At 39.7% G+C, this 14,202-nt stretch overlaps 1 long non-coding RNA gene across 6 annotated transcripts in view; it reads right to left on the minus strand.

The window, feature by feature from the left end:
- LOC113193907 (uncharacterized) overlaps window positions 1-14,202 on the minus strand; it is a 106,497-nt gene that overhangs the window by 56,937 nt on the left and 35,358 nt on the right. For 2 of the 6 annotated variants that reach the window (XR_013342395.1, XR_013342396.1), the window contains exon 2: window positions 8,733-8,840. The exons of the other annotated variants lie outside the window; for them this stretch is intronic. This is a non-coding gene — a long non-coding RNA (uncharacterized LOC113193907). The remainder of the gene's footprint in view (window positions 1-8,732; window positions 8,841-14,202) is intronic. 6 annotated transcript variants of the gene reach the window in all.

Consider the following 14,202-nt stretch of genomic DNA (forward strand, 5'->3'; position numbering starts at 1 on the left):
TGGCTCAAGCGGTAGCACGCTTGCCTGGCATGCATGCGGCCCGGGTTCGATCCTCAGCACCACATACAAACAAAGATGTTGTGTCCACCGAAAACTAAAAAGTAAATATTTTAAAAATTCTAAAAAAAAAATAAAATAAAATGTGATTTTACTTCCTACATCAGCTTCCAGTGCAAATGTGCGTGAATGGTCACTGGAGGGCTCCACTCCCAAAGTCTTGCAGTCTTTAGGGCCATGCCTTTCAAACGGAAAGACAAACCCTGTTAAGAGACTGAATGAGAAGAGAACACAAAAGGATGAATGCTTGTTGTTCAAGCCCATGGTGTAGGTGAGTACTGTTTTAGGAACATTTGATTATACTTACATGTATATATGTGTGTACTGGGTTTCAGTTTTGAATGCCTTGGGTTGGGGGCCTGAAAAGTTTAGAACTATTTTAAAGGCTGGAGATGTAGCTCAGTGGTGGAGTACTTGCAGGAAGCCCTGGGGTCAACCCCTGTGTAGAGGTATGGGTATAGGATAGGGAGGTACACAAAATTATTTTGAGAAACTTAAAACGTCATTAAACTTTATGTCACGGAGGGGAGAGATGCTATTGGATTGGCCCAGGGTTTTATAGGAGAGAAAAAAATAACTTGTGATTGCAGTATCTAAGTATTTAATATGGTTCTGGGGATTAAACCTGAGACTACTTGTATGGTGAACGTGTGTTCTACACCTAGCTACAAACCTCCCTGTTTTAAAAAGTCAACTATACAGTTAGAACACGTTGTTACTGATGAACAGTGCTTATGATAACTTGAAGAAATTAAAACTTTAGGAATATGAAGCTGACTTCAGAAAATAGCATAAAAATTCCTTTGCAACCCTCGACTGCATTGGAGAGAAAAAAAGAGGAAGTTAGGAGGGGGCACTTATAGGATAAAAGCATGTGGGCCTATTCTAAAAAAGAAAATCTATTTTTAAAAAAGAAGAAAAGCAAAATTTTTCTTTCCTCCTCCCATCCCCAACATACCAACCTCCCTCCTCCTCATGGCCACAGAGGATGGCCTATGAAGATTCAGAACCCCATTTCTGTTTTGCCCCCATTTCCAAAACCTAACCTGCCATGCAGCTAAAAAAAAAAAAAAATGAAACCGGGCTGGGGTTGTGGCTCAGCAGTACAGCGCTCACCTAGCATGTTCAAGGTGCTGGGTTCAATCCTCAGCACCACATAAACATAGATGAATAAAATTAAAAAAAAAAAAAAATGAAACCTCAGGGCTGTAGCTCCATGGTAGAGCACTTGCTGAACAAGCCTGAGGCCCTGGGTTTCATCTGCAGCACCACAAAAAAGAAAAAGATAAATAAACTTCCTCTGTTAGAAATAAGATTTTTCCTTAATTACAAGTTCTTGTATGCAACTCTCTTGGCACAGTTCAATTCAAGATGATAAATATGTGTATAAGCTATAAACAAGATCTTTTATTTAAATCCTAACTAGATTGGGGTAATTTAATGTTTTCCACCAATGTCACTTCAATTCAGTAACCACAAGTAATTAATACTCATGTGTTAGTTAAACCACCAAGTGACTGAGTCATGAGTTTACCACATATTTTCAGAAATGTGATAAAATTTAAAGTTGAATCCAAGGCTTTGAATTAAGAAAACGAGTTTCAGGAAACAACAAGATCATTCATCACAATGTCACATAGATAGAAATCAGAATTCCAGAGGTCTGGTAAAACGATGAGCCTATTGGAATATTTGTTGAAATACCTCTGGCTTCTCTAAACATTTTAAAATTATTTTAGGATAAGATTATATTTACAGAAAAGTTGCAAAGAAATCTTTCCTTCTTTTATGGCTAGCCCTCAACATTTGCCCTTTCACATCTTGTCCCACTGGTTTGGGGTTATTTGCAAAAAAAAATTTCCCAGCCCCTATTCTAATTCATTCATTATTTGGGCTGGAGGTCTAGCTCAGTGGTGTACAAAGCATCCACAGGTGCTGAGCCAGTGTAGGCACTGGTGGAAGAAACTGCCATTGTTTGTGTCTTTCCCCTTTTTCCTGTCCCTTACATCTCCCTCTTACTTTTTTTAAAAAATTTTTTAGTTGTAGATGGACAATACCTTTATTTATTTATCTTTATGTGGTGCTGAGGCTCAAACCTAGTACCTCACATATGCCAGGTGAGCGCTTTACCTCGGAGCCATAACCCCAGCCCCTACATCTCCCTGTTTTGTTCAAACATTTGTACTTATATGGCACAAGAATGGACTATGAACTCTTGGTCCTTACTTTAACGATGATAATTAAACTCAGTGGTAGATGACTACCACTTCCTAGTGCGCATGAGGCTCTGAGTTCAATCCCCAACACTGCCAAAAGAATTACTGTGCTTATAGCAAAGTGGGCAATGGGCAATCTCTTTTTCAATAAGATATATTTAGTAACTTTTAAAAAATTAGAAAGAATAGCCAAGTGCTGTGGCACACACCTGTAATCCCAGCAGCTCAGGAGCCTGAGGCAGGAGGGTTGGGAGTTCAAAGCCAGCCTCAGCAACTTAGTGAGGCCCTAAGCAACTCAATGAGGCCCTAAGCAACTCAGTGAGAGCCTGTCTCTAAATAAAATACAAAAAAGGCTGGGATGTGGCTCAGGTTAAGTTACCCTGAGTTCAATCCCCAGTACCGAAAAATAAATAAATAAATAATAGTTAGAAGGAATAAATCAATATGAGTTAGTTTTCCCTAAAAGAAAGAAAGCCTTCCTTTGCATATTCTGTGAAAAGACCCCAAGTCAAGGTCAGATGAGAGCTAGGATCAGGGCCAGAACCTGCTCTCTGGGGCCCCAGGACAATCTGTTTCATTTTGTCTACCTCTTTCCTAGATACCTGTGAAATACCAGGAGTTTGGAACAACTCTATGGCTCTATGTTCTCTTTAAAACTGCTCAAGTGTTTGCATATTCTAACATTTTAAATTTACTGTTAAAACCTGAGCTTTTTTCCAATTTCTTCTCAGGTTTCCCTTACATTCCAGTCATATTCTCCTGACATAGCTATTCTCCTGATTTATTTGGACATAGTCCTATATTGAGGAATGATTCTTTTTATGGGATTCTTATTTGAAAGTCTACCAGCCAAATTGACATTTGGTTGAGCCCTCTATGAAATTAGATCATAGGCACAATGAAGAAAAAAAAGAATAGAGTTATGACGCCCTAAGCAAAAATATAGTTGTACCTTTGTATGCATAACTTTGTAAGTCAGTGTTCATGTGCATGGACACATGATCCTCAGAATCCACTTGGCTGCAGGCAAATGCTTTTGGGCTGTTTGGGAGACAACATGAGTGAGGGGGAGGGAGGCATGTGTATCAGGAGGAAACTTAGGTAGCATCTGTACATCTGTAGATTCCAATTGGGTACATTTCATTTCTGTAGGTGGATCAAATTCTGAGCCTATCCATGCCTTTGGACATTGCTCTGCCTTTTTTTTGTTGTTGTTGTTTGTTTTAATTCTGGAAAAATCCTAGCTCTGGTCTCTATATAACTAATGCCAATAATTTAATAGTCTGACAGTTTTTCTACTTTGTCTGGAAAAGTACTATCTTACAATGTAAGGCTAGTCCCTTTTTATTTTTAATTTTTTTGATCAGCAACTATTATTTGAGTTTATTTATAATTCTACTTTTTTTTCTAGAAAAGATTTAAGGCAGTTTTCAGGCATATGAAACTCTCATGTCACTTAAGATTTCAGATAAAAGTGATTATGACAAAAGACTTGGTTGATGCTTTGGGGACTAGTCATTGCCACCCCACCCACACGAAGGGCATGACCAAGCCATCATCCTGTCATCACTATCAATGAGATCGGTCTGAAATGATTTAGCAAATCACTCCCCTGAAGTATCTTTCTTTTGCCTCCATCCATTTGTTACTTAATTTAACAAACATCATTTGAATGCCTTTTATGTTAGAAGGGCCAGATTTAAAGTTGCATGAACAGGTATAATTCTTGCCCTTGACATATCCATTATCTAATTGGGAAATCAGCAAACTACAGACCAGAACCAAATCCAGCTCAATTCCTATTTTTATATGATCCTCTAGCTAAGAGTGGGATTTGCAATTTTAAATGCACCCACCCCCCAAAGAAGCATAATATTTCATGTCATGTGAAAATTATATTAAATTCAAATTCAGTGTCCTTGGAATAAACTTTTTTTGTAACAGCCATGCTCATTCATTTACACTACAGCAGCAGAATTGACAGTGGCAAGAGGGACCATAGGGCCCAGCACATCTATTTGGTTTACTATCTGGTACTTTGCAAAAAAATTCCCCAGCACCTGTTCTAATTCACTCATTATTTGGGCTGGAGGTCTAGCTCAGTGATAGAGTCCTTGCCTAACATGTATGAGGCTCTAGATTCTATTGCCAGCACCATAAGAAAGAAAAATTATCACTTAAAAATGATTCATTGACTATCTACAATATTGTTTGTGGGAGGTTTCTTGGTGTTTAGTTCTACTGTTCTCAGTGCTGGAATTATGAAGTTCCTACCCTAAATGAGCTTATACTGAAGGACAATAAAAGTTGGAGATAACACAGATGGGTGAGCTAATATGAGCACCCTTGAAGCTTTCTTGGCCTATTTCAAAGTCTCACATTTTTTTTCTGACTAAGTGCTAATACACTGTATCCATAAAAAGTGTGTGTGTGTGTGTGTGTGTGTGTGTGTGTGTGTGTGTGTGTGAGAGAGAGAGAGAGAGAGAGAGAGAGAGAGAGAGAGAGAGAGAAGATGTCCTTGGAAGATGTCCTTAATGGTATTATGTGTATTTACTTAGGTCTACAGACTTTATAGACAACGTGTATTATCATCCCTATTTTACAGATGAGGAAACCAGACCTAAGCTAGCATGTGGCAGAGTCAAGCTGGCACTCAGGCCATCTGTGCTTTGTACATATCATGAATAATCCTCATCTGCATCACATTCTCCCTTAGAACAGTAAGAATGTATACGCAGTCCCACAGGGCACCCCCTTCTCTTCATTTAAGAAAGCGTTGAATGATGCTGTATGTGTGTTTTTGGCTGAGTTATTACTTATGGATTTCCTTGACTCTCAAAGATACAAGTTGGATTGATTTCGAATCTCCATTCTATGGCTTTGCAATGTTCGATGCCCTCCCTAGATTGCTAATTCTAGGTAGGCTTGTCTTCTTATGGTGGGCTTTCAACCCAGCTTCCTTCCTCCAGTGGGTTCTTATTATTTTGTGTCTAATTGCTATCTCTAATCTCTATACTTGTGTGGACTCAAATATGGACATTAGCATCTTTTTAAGAAAATGTTCACCAAAAAAATAAAAAGAATACAAAAATTCCATGGATGTACACCTACTATAAAACAAGTTAAATTCATAGGACTGCAACTTAAATCTGAATATTAGACATGCCTAGTAATATTTAGTACTTACTGAATGCTTATCATGCTCTGGGGCTAGATACTAAATATTTATTGCAAAATAAACCTCTCCATAAGAAATACAAGGAGTCCACATTTTTCAGTCCCCCCAAATGCAGGATTGTATTATCATGAGGTTAATGAAATAACTGGGGTAAGCTTGCCCAACTTGCTGGCGAGGCATACCAAAGACCCAGCTCTGCTATCTGATTCCATCCTATGGTTTGGCACCATCCACCTGACCACTCTGATTGAAATACCAGTAGGGCCAGTCTGGTGTTGTGGTGAGCTAGACTTCTGGAATGATAGAGGTGACTTTAAGTAGCTCCTAGTGAGAGGGTTCCAGAGAGATGGTCTGGGAGACTCTTGGAGATGCACAGTGCCTGTCCTGTCTTCTATTGTTTCACACTTTCCTCCACACTTGGTGCGTTGTGGCAGGTGTCAGAGATGTGAATCTAGGTGACTTAATTTGGAATCCCTATCTTCAGTCACACTGCCTAGACCACCCCATTCCCCTTCTAAGGTTTATCTATTTCAAATCACAATAGCAAACAAAAATTCCTCCATATGATCTGTCTTTTTCAGGGTTTGTTTTCAGTCCTATCTCTTCATACCTAAATGTCCTTAAAAAGCAACTCTCCAACTCTCTCCTTTAGAAGGATTCCTGCGGAGGATTTTTTTTTTTTCTTTTTTTGCTGAGAAGCAACATGGAACACAGAACTTTATACATGCTGAGCACATACTCTACCACTGTTCTATGTCCCCAGCCAGAGGACTTAAAAAAACAAAACAAAAAAAATTTTTTAATACTAAAAGATGACCTTGAATCCACTGTAATTTATATTTTCAAAATAGCCATTTACAGATTTTAGTGACCTATTAGTAATAAATCACCTGCAACATACCACTGAGCAATTGAGAAGCACAGCTCTAATTTTCTACTTTTGCACATTTGTTAGATTATAAGTTAATTTCAGGAGCACTCTTTCTGCATTTGTCACCTCATAAGTAGAACTCCTGACACAGGCTTCTTGGATATTATAGACTAAAAAGAGACTCCTGAACCTCCTTTCTGGGATTTGATATCACAAAAGGTGGGTAGTGAAGTGAGTGTTCCTCCACTGTCCTCTTTAGCACTGGGTTATAATCTTTGCCAGATAAGTGGCCAAGTTGTGATTTGACAGAGAACAAAATCCTGGATGAGCCATTATTTGAACCCCACAAACACTTAGAATGGAAAGCTTTGCTTCCTACATTTCTGAAGTCATCTGGTCAGTCTTTTTGCCTCTTTTGTTTGCTTTGCCAAAGTGAGGTCCTAAAGGGCCACAGCTGCTATATGACCCCAAGTGACCACTAAATTAGTGACTAAGTCTTTAATGACCCAGAAAGTCCCAAGCTCAGAAAAATCAAGGAAGAGAATTGGAAATGCATATCTGCAAGGGCAGTAGCAATTCATGATAGTGGTCTGGCTCTGCTGGGCAGTGGGTAACTTTACTGGTTTGGGAATTGATTTGTTAAATTTTCTTTTCTATCTTTCTATTGCCAGCCACTGCACATATTATGATCATCTGAGGTCATATTAGAAGACAGAGTCTTGAAACAAGCAGCTGAGTATGTCCCAGAGAAGGTGAGGAAAGCCCAAAAGAAATAAAGAGGTAATCCATAGGACGTGCTGCTTCTAGAATTCTCATTCAGAGGCACAAGTTTAAAGATAGAGGATTCTATTTTCCTCTCTATTGGTCTGATCATAATACTTAGTTCTGCAGTAAATAATATTTTCAGGGTTGGGGATGTGGTTTAGAGATAGTGCACTTGCCTGGCACGTGTAAGCCCTGGGTTCCATTCCTAGCACTGAAAAAAAAAAAAAAAATATATATATATATATATATATATATATATATATATATATATATTCCTGTTTTTTGCTCTTCAGTTTTAGAATAAACCTATAGACAAAGCACAGACGATTTATGAATGCCTTGCTGCCCAGTTCCCCAGTTCTGGCAGTTTCTAGAAGCTGTTCATTTAAGTAAGGTTAATGTTTTGTTTTATTATTTATTTGAAGTACAGGGGATTGTGCCAAGGGCTTTGTGAGTGCGAGAGAAACACTCTACCATTGATCTAAGACCCCAGCCCTTTTTATTTTATTTTGAGACAGAGTCTCACCAAATTGCCTGGCTGGCCCTGAGTTTGGGATCCTCCTGCCTCAGCTCCCTGAGGAGCTAGGATTGCTTGTGTGTGTGTGTGTGTGTGTGTGTGTGTGTGTGTGTGTGTGTAGTGCTGAGGATTCAACCCAGGACCTTGTGCATGTGAGGCAAGCACTCTACCAACTGAGTTATATCCCCAGCCCAGGATTACTTATTACGTAGCATCTGATGGGAATTCAGTATACATTATAGTTATAGAAAACAAGTTAGGAACGTAGTACAAGTTGGACACAGAAATGTCTCCTGCCTTTATTCTGTAAAGTAGGTATGAAAGAGTAATTAAAACAAATTGCTAATATTTAGGCCTTTTGCAAGCTGATAATAATTATTACATTTTGAAATTGCAACCACAGTTTCAATGGATAAAAGCAGAGAGATTTGTCACAGTGAGTCCACATTCACTGGACTTCAAAATCCACAGTGTTACAAGCAGAGAGCTAAAGTTGGAACTGGACTGAGCAACTTGAAATGCCAGAGTAGAAAGGAGTTTGGGACATGCCACCCATAAATATGCTGCTTTAGCATATTGTTTGTTTTGGGCTAAGGGTTCTTTGAAAGCAGCAGCCAGAGATGGGGGTGGAAAGCAACTTGGAGGACCAGGGTTCCATCCCCAGCACTGCCAAACAAAAAACAAAGCCCAGCAGGTGCAAGATGACACTCTGAGTCCCCTTTTCTTCTAGAAAGCAAGGGATGAAACTCCTATGTGAAAGATGATTCATCCCCCTACCAGGAGGAAAGAAATATTCTTATCACCAGAGACAGAGAGTCAAGGCCAAGAATCTGTACCAACAAACCTTGTTAAACTAACCCTAATCTTCCAAGTTACTTTTCCATAAGTTACTACTCTTTGCCCACCTTGGTCTGTTAAGTATTTGGTTCTGTGTTTTTTGTTTGTTTGTTTGTTTGTTTTGCAATACTAGGTTTTAAACACTTTGCCACTGAGTCACATCTCCAGTCCTATTTATTTATGAGACAAGTTCTTGCTAAATTGCTGAGGCTGGCCTCAAACTTGCCATCCTCCTGCCTCAGCCTCACAAATAGCTTCAATTCCAGGTGTGTACCACTGTGCCTGGCTTACCTCTTCTTTGGGTATTCTTTTTTCTTGTGAAGGATCCCATGTACATGTAAATACAATCTGTATGCTCTTCTGAGTTAATCCATCTTATGTCAGTCTCAGATGGGGACCCTAAGAGAGTAGAGGAAATTTTTATCTCCCCTATAGTATTTCTTTATACTTCATTTTTAAATCAAACTCGTTTTTAACTAGTACATAAAAACACAAAAATTATACGCATTAATGAGGTAACATAATGTTTTCCTCCATGTATACATTTTGTAATGTTTAAATCAGGTTAAACATACTTTTCAAACATTTATTCTATTTTTTTAAAATATGTTTTTAGTTGTAGGTGGACACAATACCTTTATTTTATTTTTATGTGGTGCTGAGAATCGAACCCAGTGCCTCATGCATGCTAGGTAAGCGCTCTACCCCTTGAGCCACAACCCCAGCCCACATTTATTCTTTATTTAGGGTAAAATCCCCGACAGTACTGATAGCAGAAAATGAATAATTAAAAGTTCCCTATCATGTAATTTATTGGCCAAAAGTAATACCCCTTTCTGCTGATCAGAAAATATTATTGCCAGAGGGCAAAACCATAGAGATGGTCTAGTCCCAGCCTATTATTTTACAGATGAGAGACCAAATGACCCGTCCAAGGCCACATACAACTTTGTGGCAGTGGTATGACTATTACTTAGGTATTCCCGCCATTCGACTGTTTTATATTTTGGAATGCACAGAAGAAAAATAAAGGCTATTTCTCAGTTTTAAAGAGGAGGGGCTGACTAGTGGTGTAAGTAGTACAGCACTTACCCAGCGTATGTACGTATAAGGCTCGGGGTTCATCTCCAGCACTTCTTTCCAAAAAAAGAGAAGAGGTGACCCATTATCTTGATAGATGTACTGTAGTTAATGCAAATGGCATCCCTGGAGCTATACCTTGGCCAGCCTATGTGTTGAGGAAGCCCTGACAAATGGGGAACCAAGATATTCTATATAAGGAAAATCAAACCAAACTAAATAAAGTTTCAATAGAAACATTAAGTGGGCATAGTGGTACATGAATGTTGTTCCAACTACTTAGGAGGCTGAGGTAGGAGAATGGCTTGAACCCAAGAGTTCAAATCCAACCTGGGTAAAACAGTGAGACCCTGTCTCAAAAATAGAACAATACGAAACAAAAACAAAAAACAAACAAGAAAAAAAAAAAGCAGCCAGGCACGGTGGCACATGCCTGTAATTCCAGCAGCTCAGGAGGCTGAGGCAGGAGGATCATGAGTTCAAAGCCAGCCTCAGCAACTTAGCAAAGCCTTAAGCAACTCAGTGAGACCCCCGTCTCTAAATAAACTAGAAAAAAGTCTGGGGATGTGGCTCAGTGGTTAAGTGTTCCTGGATTCAATCTCCAGTACAAAAAAAAAAAATCATATGTATATACGTATATATGTTTTTGGTTTTTTTATGTGTAATTATACACACACACATATATATACATATACATATATACATACATATACATGTATATTTAATTGCAATATTTAAAAAAAAAGACAAGGGAAAGGTTACTCTCATGGCCATTGAGGTTACTCTCAAAGAGTGATTGAGCTATTGGCTAAAGAAGGGAACTTAGTTTCCCTACCTTTCCTCTGGTGACTGACAGCCTTCTTTAAGTCTTGAAATAGAAATCCATCTCCCTTTGGCTTAGCCTCGGGGCAAGTGCTCCCCTTGTCCAGGCAGCTCTGTCCTCCCTGCAGATGCCCTCTGGACAGAACACTCATCTACTGGGATGGGCTTGGGATTCCCTACTTCTACTGTTCTAGGTCACCTCAGGAGGCCTGGCTCTGGCTGCAGAGCAAGGAAGGTAACCTTGAGAATTAGACATTTCAGAAACTGGGGAAAATACTTTAAGGAACAGTAGAATCAGTTTGAATTTGAGCTGTTGAGAAATGGGGAAGTTGGTGAAAGAGAATAGAAGTGGGGGTTTTAGTGAAGGGAACATACGAGGAATCAGTTTGACTGGACACTTGAAAGAAGTTTCCTTAAAATGTGAAAACAGTTTTGCAGAGGAATGTTTACACAAAAACCAATCTAAAGAAAAAACAACTTACACACTAGAAGCTAAATGTCACTTGATTCCCAAAGGGAATGAGCTCAGAAGTTAAAAGGGGAGGGATGCTCTCCAACTATTAAATGTATTTTTAAAGGCCCTTTTGGGTTTAAATTGGTTCCAGGAAGAAGACAGGCCCTTATCCCAGGGGAGGTATCTTTGAAAAGGCTAACAGAAGGTTGGAGATGCTTTCTATTGAGCATGGCATAGCGGGTGCAGAAGGTTAACCAGAAATATTCTGTCCATGGTGGTTTCAGCCGATAAAAATTCAGCCCGATTTTGAGATCAAACATTTGAAACTTGCAAAACTCCCTCTGGGGTTGCCTTTGTTTATCCTGCTTTCCTGGCAGCCATTGGAGTTCAGACAGAGTGATGTCACTGGAGGAACTTGGAAAGCAAGCCCAAGTTTTCTGCAGTGTAACTTTGGAATCAAAACCAGTCACACGGGTGGGTTTGCGAGTGTCAGAAGTAGACCCTGAGCAGCAGCGTTAAAGTGTGCACCAGCGTTGAGGGAGTTGAAAACGCAACTGCCCCAAGGCAAGCTGCTAGATGGTCAGTGCTAGGGAGGGAAACCGGGCTTTTAGTGCTCTTATTCTGAACTTGGAATATAATTAACCTTGCAAGTATAAAAATCACTCCAAAAATGAAGCTGACTTATATACTGAATTTAGAACAGAAAACCTAATCTCCTCAACCAGCACACAAAATCTAGACCTCTGAGCAACTTGCCACCGCCCAAGGCCATCAAATTCAAAGGGTGTATGGGGGTGGGGATTGGGGTGGTTGCTGCCACCCAGCCAGGAGAAAAGGCTGGCTTGGGAAACCTGAGTTCAGGAACTAATGGGTAGAAACTCTCAAAGGTATTGTAATTGGGGGGGACTTTTACTTCCCTTTATGCAAAACCTCCAACTTCCTCCCAGCTACAAGCCAGTGCCTAAAGCTTCATTTGTTTGCTCTGGGAACCCATTGTCACTGTGCTTTAGGAAAACAGCAATGGCTAGGCAGAAGGGTTCATTTTATTGCAGGTGATCTAGAAGTAATTAGGTAATTCTATCTAACCTCTCTATTTCCTGCTTTCGTCTTTACCTACAACCCATTTCTCCCTGCCTTTTTTTTTTTTTTAATAAAAAACATATCCAGGGCTGAGGATATATAGCTCAGTGGCAAAGAACATGTTTTATCATGCATGAGACCTGGGGTTCCATCCATAGCACCAAAAAAAAAAAAAAAAAAAAACTCCCAAGAACTTTCAGACTAAGTAGATGGTCAGCCACTGACTAAGTCTTCAGCAGTTTCATTCATTCAACAGAACTTCACCAAACTGCTTCTGCCATCCAGGAGTAAGGCCTAGTCCCTTGTTGCCTCCTGGGTGGAGTCAGAGGTAAACCACTCAGGGCCACTCTGGTAATTAGGCCTTCATAGGAGGTTCACAGTGAGGCCATGGCAGCCTGGGGGCAGGTGCCTGTCAAGGAGAGGAGAACAAGGGGTGTACTTTCCTTATAGGGAGACCTCTGTGGACAGAATGTAGGTGAGATGGGACAGGGAAAGGTCACTCTAAATCCAGGGAAAGCATGTGCAGAGGAACTAAGTGAGAGAAGTCATGCCTGGGAAGTCAAGGAGCAGCAGGAAATAAAGTTGAGATTAGCAATGCTGAGCACTGACATAAGGCCTTGAGGCAGGAGACTTGAAATGCTCAGACATCTGATTTGCTGTGGAAAGAATAGATAAGTGCATTGGTGAGCCTGCAGGCAAATTGGGTGGGGTCCCCCAAGTGATTTCTTAGCAAACTTTGTCCCACTTTGACAACCTTTAAATTATGGAGCAGATGACCCCTCGCTGAGATGGAGATCATCCCTCTGAGATGAGCTGTGCAGAAGACCTCTCTATGTTCTTCACACAGAGCTGTGAGTCAGTCCATTCCTAGGACTTTTCTTAAACCTCTAAATTAAGTTCCAGGTGGGGGACCTGAAATAAACCTGTCTTTCTTTCTGTTTCTTTTTTAACTGGTCAATGGAGTATTACATCAGTATTTATTAAAGTTTTAATTACAATCAAGTAAAAATCAGATATTTTTAAAAAATTAGACCTTTTAATAGTACAAACTAGGCGTGGTAGCATATGCCTGTAATCCCAGCTACTCCAGAGGCTGAGGCAGGGGATCACAAGTTTGAGGTTGACCCCAGCAACTTAGGGAGACCCTGTCTCAAAATTTAAAAAAAAAAAAAGCCTAGGGATATTGCCCAGTGATAAAATACCCCTGGATTCAATCCCCAGTATCATGCCCCACCCCCCCAAAAAAGAAAAGGGCCATATCTTAGAAAGCTAATCAGTGCTATTATTCTTTCCCTGTAGGAACAATCTCTTTTGCTGAGATAAGCATTACTGATTCTGAGGAACCTAGGACATTTCTAACACTGTGGTAGTGGTTCTCAAAGTGTGGTCCCCAGACCAGCAATAGCAGCATTGCATGATAACTTCAGGAATGCATATTCTCAAACCCTACTCCAGACGTACTGAATCAGGAGCTGTGGGTCCAGCTAGTATTTGAACAAGCTCTCAGGCAGTTCTGATGCAAGGCTAAAGTTTGCAAACCACTTCCCCATGATGTCACCTACTCAAAGGAGCTACATGGAGAACTGAATATTCTTTTATTATTATTATTATTATTATTATTATTATTATTATTATTATTATTATTATTTTGGTAATAGGGGATGGAACTCAGGGCCTTGCACATGCTAGGCAAGAGCTCTACCATGGAGCTATATCCCTAGACCTGTTTTTGTTTTCTTAAGGGACAGAAAATCTTTAAGCCTAGTCAAAGTTACCACCAAGCAACTTTGAAGTTCCATGTAACAGACATGGAGCAATCTAACTATCTTTTTTAAAAATAGAAATCTACCAAATGATTTTAAAAACTACATACATTGTACTCTCTGAGCAAAGGGAGGAGAAAAAAGGCACAAAGTTCTGGCCTATGGTAAGATTCTACCATCATTGACATTATCATTTTAAAAAAAATTTAATGCAAATGATAATCATTTATAAAAAGCGATGACCTCATATATATGTACAATTACTATGTGTCATTTAAAAAAAAAATTTAAATCCACCTATGAGAATCCACAAGGGCTTACTGAGAATTATTTTTGTGTGTCCTAAGGCTCTTGCCCACAAGTGACCTTCTGTATGGTTGAGTCAAAACTTGAACATAAGAAGCAATTATGGTCATTGGAGAGCTCGGTTGCAGAGCTTAAGCTCCCCAGTCTTAACAAGGGGGAATTGAATCCCCAGCACTAAAAAAAGAAGAAACCAAAGAGTCCTCCTTTAGCTTTCATTCAGAGAACTTTTGTTTTCACTCCTCACCCAATCAAATGC

The sequence above is a fragment of the Urocitellus parryii genome, chromosome 14, assembly GCF_045843805.1.
Source record: "Urocitellus parryii isolate mUroPar1 chromosome 14, mUroPar1.hap1, whole genome shotgun sequence".
NCBI classification, from domain to species: Eukaryota; Metazoa; Chordata; class Mammalia; order Rodentia; family Sciuridae; genus Urocitellus; species Urocitellus parryii.